This window comes from Podarcis tiliguerta (genome assembly GCF_965153285.1).
Source record: "Podarcis tiliguerta genome assembly, chromosome: 9".
NCBI lineage: Eukaryota > Metazoa > Chordata > Lepidosauria > Squamata > Lacertidae > Podarcis > Podarcis tiliguerta.
Genome location: NC_139542.1, coordinates 72,933,770 through 72,946,086, shown reverse-complemented (window position 1 = coordinate 72,946,086; position 12,317 = coordinate 72,933,770). Strand labels below are relative to the sequence as shown.

At 44.5% G+C, this 12,317-nt stretch overlaps 1 long non-coding RNA gene across 1 annotated transcript; it reads right to left on the bottom strand.

The window, feature by feature from the left end:
* Positions 1-908: 908 nt before the first annotated feature.
* On the bottom strand, positions 909-9,553 carry LOC310657935. Its single transcript, XR_014502016.1, has 3 exons — positions 9,335-9,553; positions 5,289-5,561; positions 909-1,259 (listed from the first exon to the last, which is right to left on the bottom strand). It is a non-coding gene; the product is annotated as an uncharacterized lncRNA (long non-coding RNA).
* Positions 9,554-12,317: the final 2,764 nt, after the last annotated feature.

The following is a 12,317-nucleotide window of genomic DNA, read 5'->3' as shown; positions in this document are numbered from 1 at the left end:
CTTTGGGATCACGCAAAATCCAAAACTAATTGCACAGATACTCTATAATCCATTTAAGGATAATATATTCCCACTGGGACGTGGGTTAAACCACAGAGCCTAGGGCTTGCTGATCGGAAAGTTGGCAGTTTGAATCCCCGTGACGGGGTGAGCTCCCGTTGCTCGGTCCCTGCTCCTGCCAACCTAGCAGTTTGAAAGCATGCAGTCAAGTAGATACATAGGTACCACTCCGACGGGAAGGTAAATGGTGTTTCCATGCGCTGCTCTGGTTTCGCCAGAAGCGGCTTAGTCATGCTGGCCACATGACCCGGAAGCTGTACGCCGGCTCCCTTGGCCGATAAAATGAGATGAGTGCCGCAACCCCAGAGTCGGCCACGACTGGACCTAACAGTCAGGGGTCCCTTTACCTTTTATTCTCACTGCCAGGGCCCAACCTAGCAACAAAAATACTTCAGTTTAATCCCACTTCCAGCTATTCAAGGGCCAAATGATATGTGCCATTAAACACGTGATTTATCATCACACATATCTTTTTCAAATTCCAGACAGCTGCCAGAGCTAATTGATAACCTATCCAGAATCAGGACTTCAGCAGAATACAATCCTCCCATGCCGTTGTTCTGATGAAAACCACCCCTCCAAACCTCAAGGGGGGGGGGATTCCTATTGATATCAGCCTGGCCGGTCTGTTTTTTGGCATTATCAACTAAAAACAATGCAAGGCAAAATCAATCAATCCATCTGCATTGCATCTTCCTCTCACTAATTAACATGGCGCGCAAGCTATCATGAAGCTCTCCTGGGGAAGCCAATTTGAAATGAGCTGCACAAGAGCAAAACAGTGGACCAGATTCCTTTGTCCCTTTTGCTCTTAATGGTATCTAAAACCTGCCACAGGAGATGGTAAGCTGACCTTGCCTTACAGATCTTGCCATGCTAAGACAGGACCAGATTCTTAGCATTTTGGTGCATTTAAAATGTGCTCCGTTTACAAAACTAAGCTCAGGTGACAAAATTACCCACACAACAAAAATGTAAATCCACAGCAGGGGTTCAAAAAGAGGAGAGAATCATGATGAGAAGGAAGCACTTTGTTATTTTACTGCTAATCATCATACATATTGATGCAGAAAGAGAAGGTAATATGAGAACCAGGCATGAAGCCTGCTGACAGAACACAAGGCATTGTTGACTAAGTGCCAGTTCATGTCTTGTGATACTGAACACTGAGGTTTCTATTCAGTCATGTTGATTGAAGGCTGTGGGGGGAGAACAAGGAAAATCAAGACAGAAGAGATAATGTTTGCAATCAGTACTCTTCAATTGCTATTGTCTACACTCAGCATCCTCAGATGAGAAATTAATTTCCATGAATTCCTCTTTTTCGAAAATTGCAGTTTATACATTGCATGGTCAGATGTGATCCTGTAATCCTTCTTAGAGAAAGCAAGGCAAACAGAAACATGCAGAGAGAAATCAGCCTCATCCCAAGCTCATTAGAGTCACTGATTTTGTTTTGTAAAGGGGACTGTTGATTTCCTCCCCACCGCCAGACTACAACATATCCTGCACATTGAACTTATTCCTTCCTGCTCTAGGGGAACTAACACCCTTCCCGGGCGGTGGGGAGTTGTAACATCACTGGAGAGTAAGGGATTAGTCACAGGTGGATGGACTCAGGCTACAGATCTACAGCAGGGGTGGTTAATCTGTGGCCCCCAAGGTCAGTCTCTGTCAGAGTGGCCATTAATCAAGGATGGTGAGAGTTGGAGCCCAACCACGTCTGGAAGCCGCTCCTGATCTATAGCATATTTGCCCACTGTTTCCCATCATTTCCTGAGCATTTGAAAGAATCGAGGGGGTGCTCGATGACACCAAACTGGGAGGGGTAGCCAATGCCACAGAAGACAGAATCAGGATTCCAGACTGGAGAACTGCGCCCAAAGTAACAAAATGGATTTCAATAGGGACAAATGTAAGGTTCTACACTTAGGCAGGAAGAACCAGCAGCACAATATAAGACAGGAGACACCTGGCTTGCCTGTAGCATATTGAAAAAGCATCTAGGGGTCTGGGTGGATCACAAGCTTCACATGAGTCAACAGTATGATGTAGTAGCAAAAAAAGAAGAAGAAGAAGAAGAAAAGAGCTAATGCTATTCTAGGCTTCATCAACAGATGTATAGTAGCCAGATCAAGGGAAGGAATAGTGCTGCTCTATTCTGCCTTGGTCAAAACTCACCTTGAGTCCTGTGTCCAGTTCCGGGCACCCCAATTTAAAAAGGATATTGACAAGCTGGAACATGTACAGAGAAGGCAACGAAGATGCTCAAGGGAAAGGGTCAGCAAACATTTTCAGCAGGGGGCCGGTCCACTGTCCCTCAAACTATGTGGTGGGCTGGACTATATTTTTTTTGCGGGGGGAATGAACAAATTCCTATGCCCCACAAATAACCCAGAGATGCATTTTAAATAAAAGGACACATTCTACTCAAGTAAAAACATGCTGATTCCCAGACCGTCTGTGGGCTGGATTGAGAAGGCGATTGGGCCAGATCCGGTCCCCAGGCCTTAGTTTGCCTACCCCTGCTCAAGGGTGTGTAAACCAAGCCATATGAGGAACGGCTGAGGCAGTTGGGTAAGTTTTGCCTGGAAAAGAGGCAACATGATAAAGATAAAGGTAAAGGTACCCCTGCCCGTACGGGCCAGTCGTGACCGACTCTAGGGTTGTGCGCTCATCTCACTCAAGAGGCCGGGAGCCGGCGCCGTCCGAAGACACTTCCGGGTCACGTGGCCAGCGTGATGAGGCTGCACTGGTGAGCCAGCGCCGCACACGGAAACGCCGTTTACCTTCCCGCTAGTAAGCGGTCCCTATTTATGTACTTGCACCCGGGAGTGCTTTCGAACTGCTAGGTGGGCAGGAGCTGGGACCGAATGACGGGAGCTCACCCCGCCGCGGGGATTCGAACTGCCGACCTTACGATCAGCAAGTCCTAGGCGCTGAGGTTTTACCCACAGCGCCACCCGCGTCCCAACGAGGCAACATGATAGACACCTTCAAATACCTGAAGGGCTGTCACATAGAAGATGGAGCAAGCTTTTTTTTTTTTTATCCTGCTCGGGAGGGGAGGACCCGAATCAATGGCTTCAAGTTACAAGAAAGGAGATTCTGACTAAATATCGGTCAATACTTTCTGGTGGTAAATCCCATTCTGGTGGAATGGAACTCCATTGGAAGGTGATGGACTCTCATTAATTGGGGGGTTTTTAAGCAGAGGTTGGATGATGACCCTCAAGGTCCCTTCCAACTCTATGGTTCTATGGTTCTATGCTTAGCGTACACAGGCCAGGAAAGGTAGAGAAGGCTCAGTAACCCTCACATTTGTATTGAGAAAAAACAATTGCTCTGATTCTGAGGACAACTCTTTAGTATAAGAAATATGCTACAGTGGTACCTAAGGTTACATACGCTTCAGGTTACAGACGCTTCAGGTTACAGACTCCGCTAACCCAGAAATAGTGCTTCAGGTTAAGAACTTTGCTTCAGGATGAGAACAGAAATCGGGCTCCGGTGGCGCGGCAGCAGCAGGAGGCCCCATTAGCTAAAGTGGTGCTTCAGGTTAAGAACAGTTTCAGGTTAAGTGCGGACCTCTGGAACGAATTAAGTACTTAACCTGAGGTACCACTGTACTGGGCAACTAACCTGTGCTTTTCTGAGACTGAGGGTATGCCATTAGTGGTGGTAAAAATGAAAAAGAATTACAACAACAAATAAATGTTTATAATTTCAGCTCTTTTCTGCCTTTGTTTATTCCTTCCAAAATGGCCCAAAGCCATTTTAAAAAATCAGATATCAAAAGGATTATTTTTCTTTTTTGCCAGAGCAGAACCATGAACTGGATTAGTTCTGCTCTTGATGCTTTCATATGTATCCAATTACAGGAAGCTGCTGTTCGCCTGACAGCAGTGTCACATCTCATAGAGATAAAATCATTTTAAGGTAGTAAACCAAAGTGGTAACATTAATGATCCCATTAGTGCAAAGCATTAGGACGTAGATATTTCTTAGCCTTCTGCTTTAATCTTCCTGATGCTCCCAAAACTGCTTCTCCTCATGGATTGTTTTCATTTGAAACTTAACCAATCAAAAGATGCTTCTTCAGAAATAATTCCCCACCCTTAAGAGATAGGCTGTTGGACAAAAAAGTGCACAAAAATAAATATTTCAAATAAAGTGTGCACACTCACAAACCCCCCCCCCCCAAGTTTTGCTTTTTGTGACTTGGTATTGGAGTATTTTCCTTTCTACTGTGAATCAGAGACACCTCAGGCAATCTGTTCAAAACCGGTGTTACTGATGTATTTGCATTTGGTTTCAAAAAGTAGCCCTCTTACTATGGCCAACTCTTTACTGTAAAGGAGATGTGCACAGAAGATTGCTAGGCCATTAACACTAGCTAACTGGCGTTGAGTCTGTAGCTGAAAACTAGGGCTGCTTTTGCTGCAGAGCAAAGCCCTCTGCCCTCTTGGGCGTGTTCTCTTCTAAAGCCTAGCTCAGAGCTTTCCAAACTGGGTGAGTGTGTCGGTTGCAGTGTGTAGGTGTACACAAAACTACATAGTTCTTGATATCAGTGTCATGGTCTAATTAAGTAAACAAAAGCTTTGTGTATTGGGAGAGACATTGGCTACAATTTTATTATGCTAATGAGAACTCAAGTGCAAGGAATGAAAGAGGGCTGAGCTTGAAGAAAGTAGAAATTCAGTCTTCAAATCCATGCAGAAAGTGGACTCTGACTTGGATTCCCTGCTCCCTGCACTGATATCAGAACAAGAAGCCCTTCCAGTGACTCCAATATTCAAAGCTACCTCAGTTCCTTATTTACTGTCCATTTTACTTTACTTTATTTAAGATCAGGCCTCTAGACCACCTTTGGGGGTATGAATTTTGCCGACGTTTTCCAAGCTGTGAGACATGCCTGTGAGAGGGTTTTCAGAGCCCACTACAAAGTTAAAACTCTGATCTGGACCATCAGCATGCTGACAATAAAAAAAGAAGAGATTTGTACAGACAGTGGGAAGAAAATAATTAGCCCAGTCCTGCTGAGTGTAGCCGTCGAAAGAAGATGAAAAGACTCTGGCACCATAAAAATTTTGGGGTGTGGAAGAAAAGTTGCAGCCTCTTTGGCTTAAAAAAACAAAGGAGTGAACTGTCTCAGAATAGGAGCCTTTATTATTACCACCTGACAGCTTTGGATCAAGAAATGAAAAGGGAAGAACAACCTTGCATACCTAGATTTTCCACAATATAGCTACTAATTAGTTGCTTAATTCTCCGTTGGTGTCTGTTAGCTGCAGACTGCATACCTGTTGAGGGTTTCCTGTGCTAGTTCCTGTCACAGCATGAAAACGGAAGGGTTTCTTCTCTGCTCGCCACTCACACCTGGAGGTGGAACCTGCCTTTCAGTCCTGGGGTAGCTGTGCAGAACTGCCTGCTGGTCTTTTCCAGTTTGCTTCCATGTGAAGAGCTAGTGTTCTTTTTCATGACACTGCTAACAAACACTTCTGAAATGGCAGAAAAGAAACATCTGTCATACAATTCATAGAGGCATAGAAAACTAAAGAGGAATGGGGCTGCCAGGTTTTCTGGTCAACTCCCCTAAACCAGGTGTGGCCAACTTCTGCATTCTGATTTCTTAGTACCCATTTTGTTCTCCGTACCAGGGTTTTCAAGCTCACTTCTGGACGAATGGTGTGGTTTACGCAATGAGGAGCTCTCCAGGGAATTCTGAGGATCCTTGAATTTGGAAAAAGTTCTTCAACCTCCAACAAAAACAGCTAATGGCCAACAAGCTTCCCTGAAAGATCCTTGAAAAGTTTGTGAGTTCCAGCTCCTGTTCTGAGTTCATATGGGGTAGCGATGAGACTCAAGAGACCTGGCTAGTGTCCCTTTTGAACTGAGTATGTAAAGCACCCCGAAACATTTGCAGTGTGTTGGAGTTCTGTGGCAGACCTGCAGAAGATGTGTTGCCAAGGAGATGAATCATTCCCAAAACAATTCCATCAAGCAGGAAGTTTCAGAACAATTGCTCCAGACCTGGGTGCAGAAGAATACCTTTCGGCACCCCCCCCCCCAGTGGTCAGGTTGTTAAAAAAAAATTAAAGTTGGCACCAATAAAAATTTCATTGTTATGGGGCAAGAGTGCTTGGGCAACATGAGGTCATTAATTTTGAGGCCCACCACATCTGCTCTACATACACCCAAATGAAAACTGAACCCTGCTAAAAACTTACAGTATTGTTGTTCTTCAGAGCTCGTCCCCAGGTGAAAAACAGCACATGTATTTTTTTAAAACTACAAGTGTGTACAGTGGAACAACTGTGCTATCATGCTATCTTGACAAAATAATAACAGTAATAATAATTTATTTTTTACCCTGTCCATCTGACTGGGTTGCCCTAGCCACTCTAGGTGGTTTCCAACAGATATAAAAACATAATAAAGCATCAAGCCTTAAAAACGTCCCTATATAGGGCTGCCTTGTCTTCTAAAAGTTGTAGTTATTTATCTCATTGACATCTGATGGGAGGGCATTCCATTATGCCTGTCTTCCCTTTAAATTTTTGTTTTGAAACATTTTATTTTCTGCAGTGCATGTCTGTGTATTTTCAAGCTACAGAGTTATGGTTGTTTGCTTGTTTCTAGTGAGTGGAGAATGCAAGGCAAATCTAGCAGCATATATTGACAGTGTTAAGGCAGTGCTGCCTGGGAGTGGGAGTTGTTAAGTGGTGACAGAGGGAATTAATGGATGGGCTTATTATTTTTTACCTCATCTGTGGCATCACATTAGAGAAGCATTCTCTATAATCTGATAATTCAGATCAAATGACTTTATACTGCATTAGATTTTATGGATGTCAGAAGCAGTTAAGGCAATCATATTGCTTCGCACGTTAACACCCCCCCCCCCAATTCCTGAATAAGAGGAAGTTTCGAGAAAGCTAATGCTGGCTCCCAGGGCCAGCTCCAGAGTTGGCATTGGCTAGTCTTTATATGTTACTCTGAGAAAAGAGAAGGATGGGCTTCTGCAGCAGTTCAGAAGGAGAGCTTGCATTGTGGAGCCCTGTTTTTTAGGCCTCTCTTAAAAGGCAGGTGACTCTCAGCTCACAGTCTCCAAGTCTTATTACCTGGACGTCCACCCCCTTTCTGCCCCCTTTTAAATTTTATTTTATTTTTGCCAAGCACGTAAAGCTGATTGCATAATAATAATAATAATAATAAATTTTATTTATATCCCGCCCTCCCCAGCCGAAGCCGAGCTCAGGGCGGCTAACAACAATAAAACAGTACAAAAGTACAGCACAAACAACTCTCTAAAATCATTCATTATAAAATTAATTAATTCAAGCCACTGGCAACCATTGGGCCAGAGCTCCGCGAAGATTGCCGAGGGAGGGAGTCAGGCTGTGCCCCGACCAAAGGCCTGCTGGAACAGCTCTGTCTTGCAGGCCCAGCGGAAAGATGTCAAGTCCCGCAGGGCCCTGGTCTCTTGTGACAGAGTGTTCCACCAGATCGGAGCCACGGCCGAAAAAGCCCTGGCTCTAGTTGAGGCCAGCCTAACCTCTCTGTGGCCTGGGACCTTCAAGATGTTTTTATTTGCAGACCGTAGGTTTCTCTGTGGGGCATACCAGGAGAGGCGGTCCCGTAGGTACGAGGGTCCTAGGCCGTATAGGGCTTTGAAGGTTAAAACCAGCACCTTAAACCTGATCCTGTACTCCACCGGGAGCCAGTGCAGCTGGTATAGCACCGGGTGAATGTGATCTCGCAGCGAAGACCCCGTAAGGAGTCTCGCTGCAGCATTCTGCACCCGCTGGAGTTTCTGGGTCAGTCTCAAGGGCAGCCCCACGTAGAGCGAGTTACAATAATCCAGTCTGGAGGTGACCGTCGCATGGATCACAGTGGCTAGGTCAGGGCGAGAGAGGTAAGGAGCCAACTGCTTAGCTTGGCGGAGATGGAAAAATGCATGAAATGCATGCATGCAAGTTAAATGTGCATAAGTTGTGAGCTACTTGTATAGTAATTCTGGAAAAAAATAAATCAGTTTGTTCACATCCTTCCTGACTGGAGTGCGGTTTCTCTCAAAGTGACATCAGCAGAAGCATCCTTTAGACTAGAGCAACCAGTAGTTGCTTTTCCTGCTGCACTACCTGAGGAGTCATCAGTTGCGGGTGGCGCTGTAGTCTAAACCACTGAGCCTCTTGGGCTTGCCGATCAGAAGGTTGGCGGTTTGAATCCCCGCAACGGGGTGAGCTCCTGTAGCTCGGTCCCTGCTCCTGACAACCTAGCAGTTCGAAAGCACGCAGTGCAAGTAGATAAACAGGTACCGTTTCAGCGGGAAAGTTAATGGCACTTCCGTGTGCTCTGGTTTCCATCACAGTGTTCCCTTCCTTGCACCAGAAGCAGTTTAGTCCTGCCGGTCACATGACCCAGAAAGCTGTCTGTGGACAAACGCCGGCTCCCTCGGCCTGAAAGCGAGATGAGCACCACAACCCCATAGTCGCCTTTGACTGGACTTAACCGTCCAGGGGTCCTTTACCTTTACCTCATTAGAACAGCGCAGTGAAGAAACCAATGATAATATTTGCCAGTTGCTGCAGAAATTCAGCCGCCAAGGATGGCTGCTCATGCCAGTGAACTGCAGAGACAGCATTATGAGAGTATTCCCTCCTTGGATGAAAGAAGCTGTAACCTACGTGGGAGGAGTTTTGTGTAAGCCATTGGCTTAAATTAGTGCTTTCTGGCCTGATTGGGCTCTGTTAGTACTCTTCCAGTTCTAGCTGCTGGGGGCAGCTTTTCCTTCAGCCTAGTTATGTTGCAATAAAGGAAGGTTGTGTTCAAACCATGTATTGCTTCTTCCCCAAACCCCACAGCAGCAATGGACTGAGTCCCAGCTGCACTGATGCACAGCTCAGATGGCAACCTCTATTTCCAGCATTTCCACCTCAAAATCTGGGTGTCACATTTGGAGTAGGAAAGACACCTTCCCCTGGGTGGTGGGAACAGGGGGAAGGAAAATATTCCTCACCTCCTCCTTGTGGTAATGTTCAGGGAGGCAGGAGAGGATATGTTGTTTAATAATATCCTTCTTAACTTGCATTAGCAAGTTCTATATCTAAGCAGAGTTTAAACATTCCCCTTTAAAGGCACAGCGGTTTGCTTGTTGCAGGCTAGTTTTAGCCTCTAAATATAGGATTCCTGGTAAGATCCCTTCTTGTCCCTCTTAAAAAGAATAAACATGACAATCTTCTTAAAGTCAATATAAAAGTAGTTTACTCACATTCATTCAGTTCACAGTTGGATCCCTGAAGGTAGACTGAGGTTACAAAAGTATATACACATGTGGAACTATCCCATAAAGGAGTTTGTTCCTAAGTGACTGCGGACAAGCAGTCACTTCTCCTCACACATAGAAAACCAAAATGGAGAAGAGCTGAAAGAGAGAGAAAGAGAGAGAGGTTTGTTCCCTGTCCTGCTCTTGTTCCCTGGGCAGAGAGAGGGCCAGATTAGACCATGCCCACCTCTAGTCACATGCAGAGGAAGTCTGTCCCAGCTCAGGAGGAAACAGGAAGTTTTTTCCTGGCTGGTACAAAGCATCCCCTAGCACAGTGTTCCCCAACCTTGGGCCTCCAGCTGTTTTTGGACTACAACTCCCACCATCCCTTGCTAGCAAGACCAGTGGTCAAGGATGATGGGAATTGTAGTCCAAAAACAGCTGGAGGCCCAAGGTTGGGAAACACTGCCCTAGCATGTCCACTCTAGGAATGTTGTACTTGATTGCTATGTTCTAGCTACAGGTAGGTAGCCGTGTTGGTCTGCCGTAGTCGAAACAAAATAAAAACATTCCTTCCAGTAGCACCTTAGAGATCAACTGCACACGAAAGCTCATACCAATAACAAACTTAGTTGATCTCTAAGGTGCTACTAGAAGGATTTTTTTTATTATTTTGACTACTATGTGTTCCACATCCCACACTCTTCAGGGCCTGGAGACAGTGTTCAGGTTGGAAATGGCTGGACTCTGCTTTGAAAAATAGTCCTGATCCAAACCTCCTTCTCCTGCTAGCTAGGGAAACTTGCTGGGCCTTTCACTAGTATGAAAAATAATTAGGAGTTCCGTGTAGTTTTATTCCTGAAGCTTGTTCTCCCTGCGGCCTGACCGGAGGTTCAGAATCCAAGATAAGAAAAACTGCGGGATTTCTTTGGAGAGCTGGCCAGGAAATGTCAAAGAAGAACAACAAAGTGTGGAGGACTTCTTTTGCCATTTGCCGCACGCCATCCATATTGAACCATGCCAGCTGTAATGTGCAACACCTGGAAAATGATTACTGCATCTAAGGGGAGAAAGAAATGACTATTTGATTTCAAAGCGGCTTAAAAAAAAGTTACAGATTTGATGGGGCGGAAGAGGGAGGCACAAAGCAGATTATGTGATACTGTTGTGGGGAAAAAATCATTCTGTAAAATTGAAGTATTGATCTGGTATGTGCTCTGTGCGTGCGTGGGGGCTGTACGTCTCCATTCAATCCCACATACAGTGCATGCCAAGAAAGCTAAATTAGAAAAATCTTTGTTCTGCCATACACAGACATTCAGTGCTGACCTATAAGAAAATTCTCTTGCTTTGCAGAAAGAAGGCATGAGGAAGACTTAATGGCATCTGAGTCCCTGTTCTGCCTTTTACGGTTACAGACCCTCCAAGTGTCCCTATTTTCCAGGGACATCCCGAATTTACAGAAGCTGTCTCAGTTTTTGATCTGATCCCAGAAGGTCCTGCTTTTCCTTAGGACGTCCCTATTTTCATTGGAGTTATGTGACCCCAGAGCTAAGGAGATAAGTAACTATACAGCCTTTAGAAGGCAGCCCTATATAGTTTTATTATGTTTTTATATGTATTGCAAGTCACCCAGAGTATTATTATTATCACCATCATTGTTATGGAATAGGATGTCCCTATTTTCATTGGAGGATATGTGGTTACTTAATAAATCTATTGAGTGTGACTTCATAGCAAGGCTTCATTTCTTTTAAATTGTTATTGTCTCATCAAAAATCCATATAAGAGTCCTGAAATCCTTAGAATTCTGTATCTGATACACAGGTTTTGCTCAGGGATCATGAGATGGCGAAGATTATCAGAGGCCTCTGCTGGGACCAGCTTCTTCTTCAGGATATATTGTCTTTCAAATGCTTATTTATTCAATCTCCAGAATGCAATAGCGAAACAAAACAGACAAAATTCAACCCTGTAATTGGTAACAGGAGATAATGCATTTAAGGAATCTTTTCCATCTTCATGTGTTTACCTCATCTCAGTGTTACAGTTTCTATTTAGTCTTCCTTTCCATCATTTGAAGAAGGGCTTTGATAAATGCTGCTGAATATGGTATCTCAAACTTTCCACCCCCAGGGCCCACTTGAGATGGCTGAAAGTCACAGGCCCCCCAGGGCCCACAGAAGGTACAGGTGCCAAACCAGTCACAAAACAGGGGCAGACGGAGGCAGATTTGCTGGCAGTTGCTGACACTTTTTTCTATTGATATTCAATTGATCTCTGGAAATTGCTTGATTATTTGCCACAGCATTTTCCTTGTGACAAAGCCTTCCCTAGCTCAGCCAGCTACAGACATTCACTCTGGAAGTATTGTCACAGCATCTTCATTTCAGTCAGAAGCTGCTGGTCCAGAAACTCGGAAGGGGAGAAGGGAATTTAAATATATATTTCCGCCTTCCTATCCTCACATGCCTTTCAAAAGTATTTTTCTCATCTCCAGTAATTTATTCTCCCATTTTCCTTGCATGCTCACTGCCACTTTCTTTCATCTGTCTCCCAGGTCCTTTTATGTTTACTCTCTTAGAGTCATAGAATCACCGCCCTGGAGGAGACCAAGAGGGTCATCTATGGTCCAGCCTCCTGGAATGCAGGAGGGGCTCAAGCCCACCAGCCTGAGATTCAGAGTCTTGTGCTCTACTGACTATCTCTTCAGACTTATTCCCTTCTTTTCTAGTCTATGCTTATTTATTGACCCCCCCCCCTACATATCTGCTTTTTATTGATTTTCTTACATGGTAAAAATTACCGTATACATTCCAAATAAAATACAAAGGAAACAACAGATTACCAGATGAACAAATATGTATAAATCCTTAAATTCCTAAAGAAGACCTGTATTTTTAAAATATTTTTCTTAATTCACAATTACTTAATTTCTCCATATGACTTCCAACCTCCTCATTGAGGGTTCATCCTCCCCCCTTTTTAT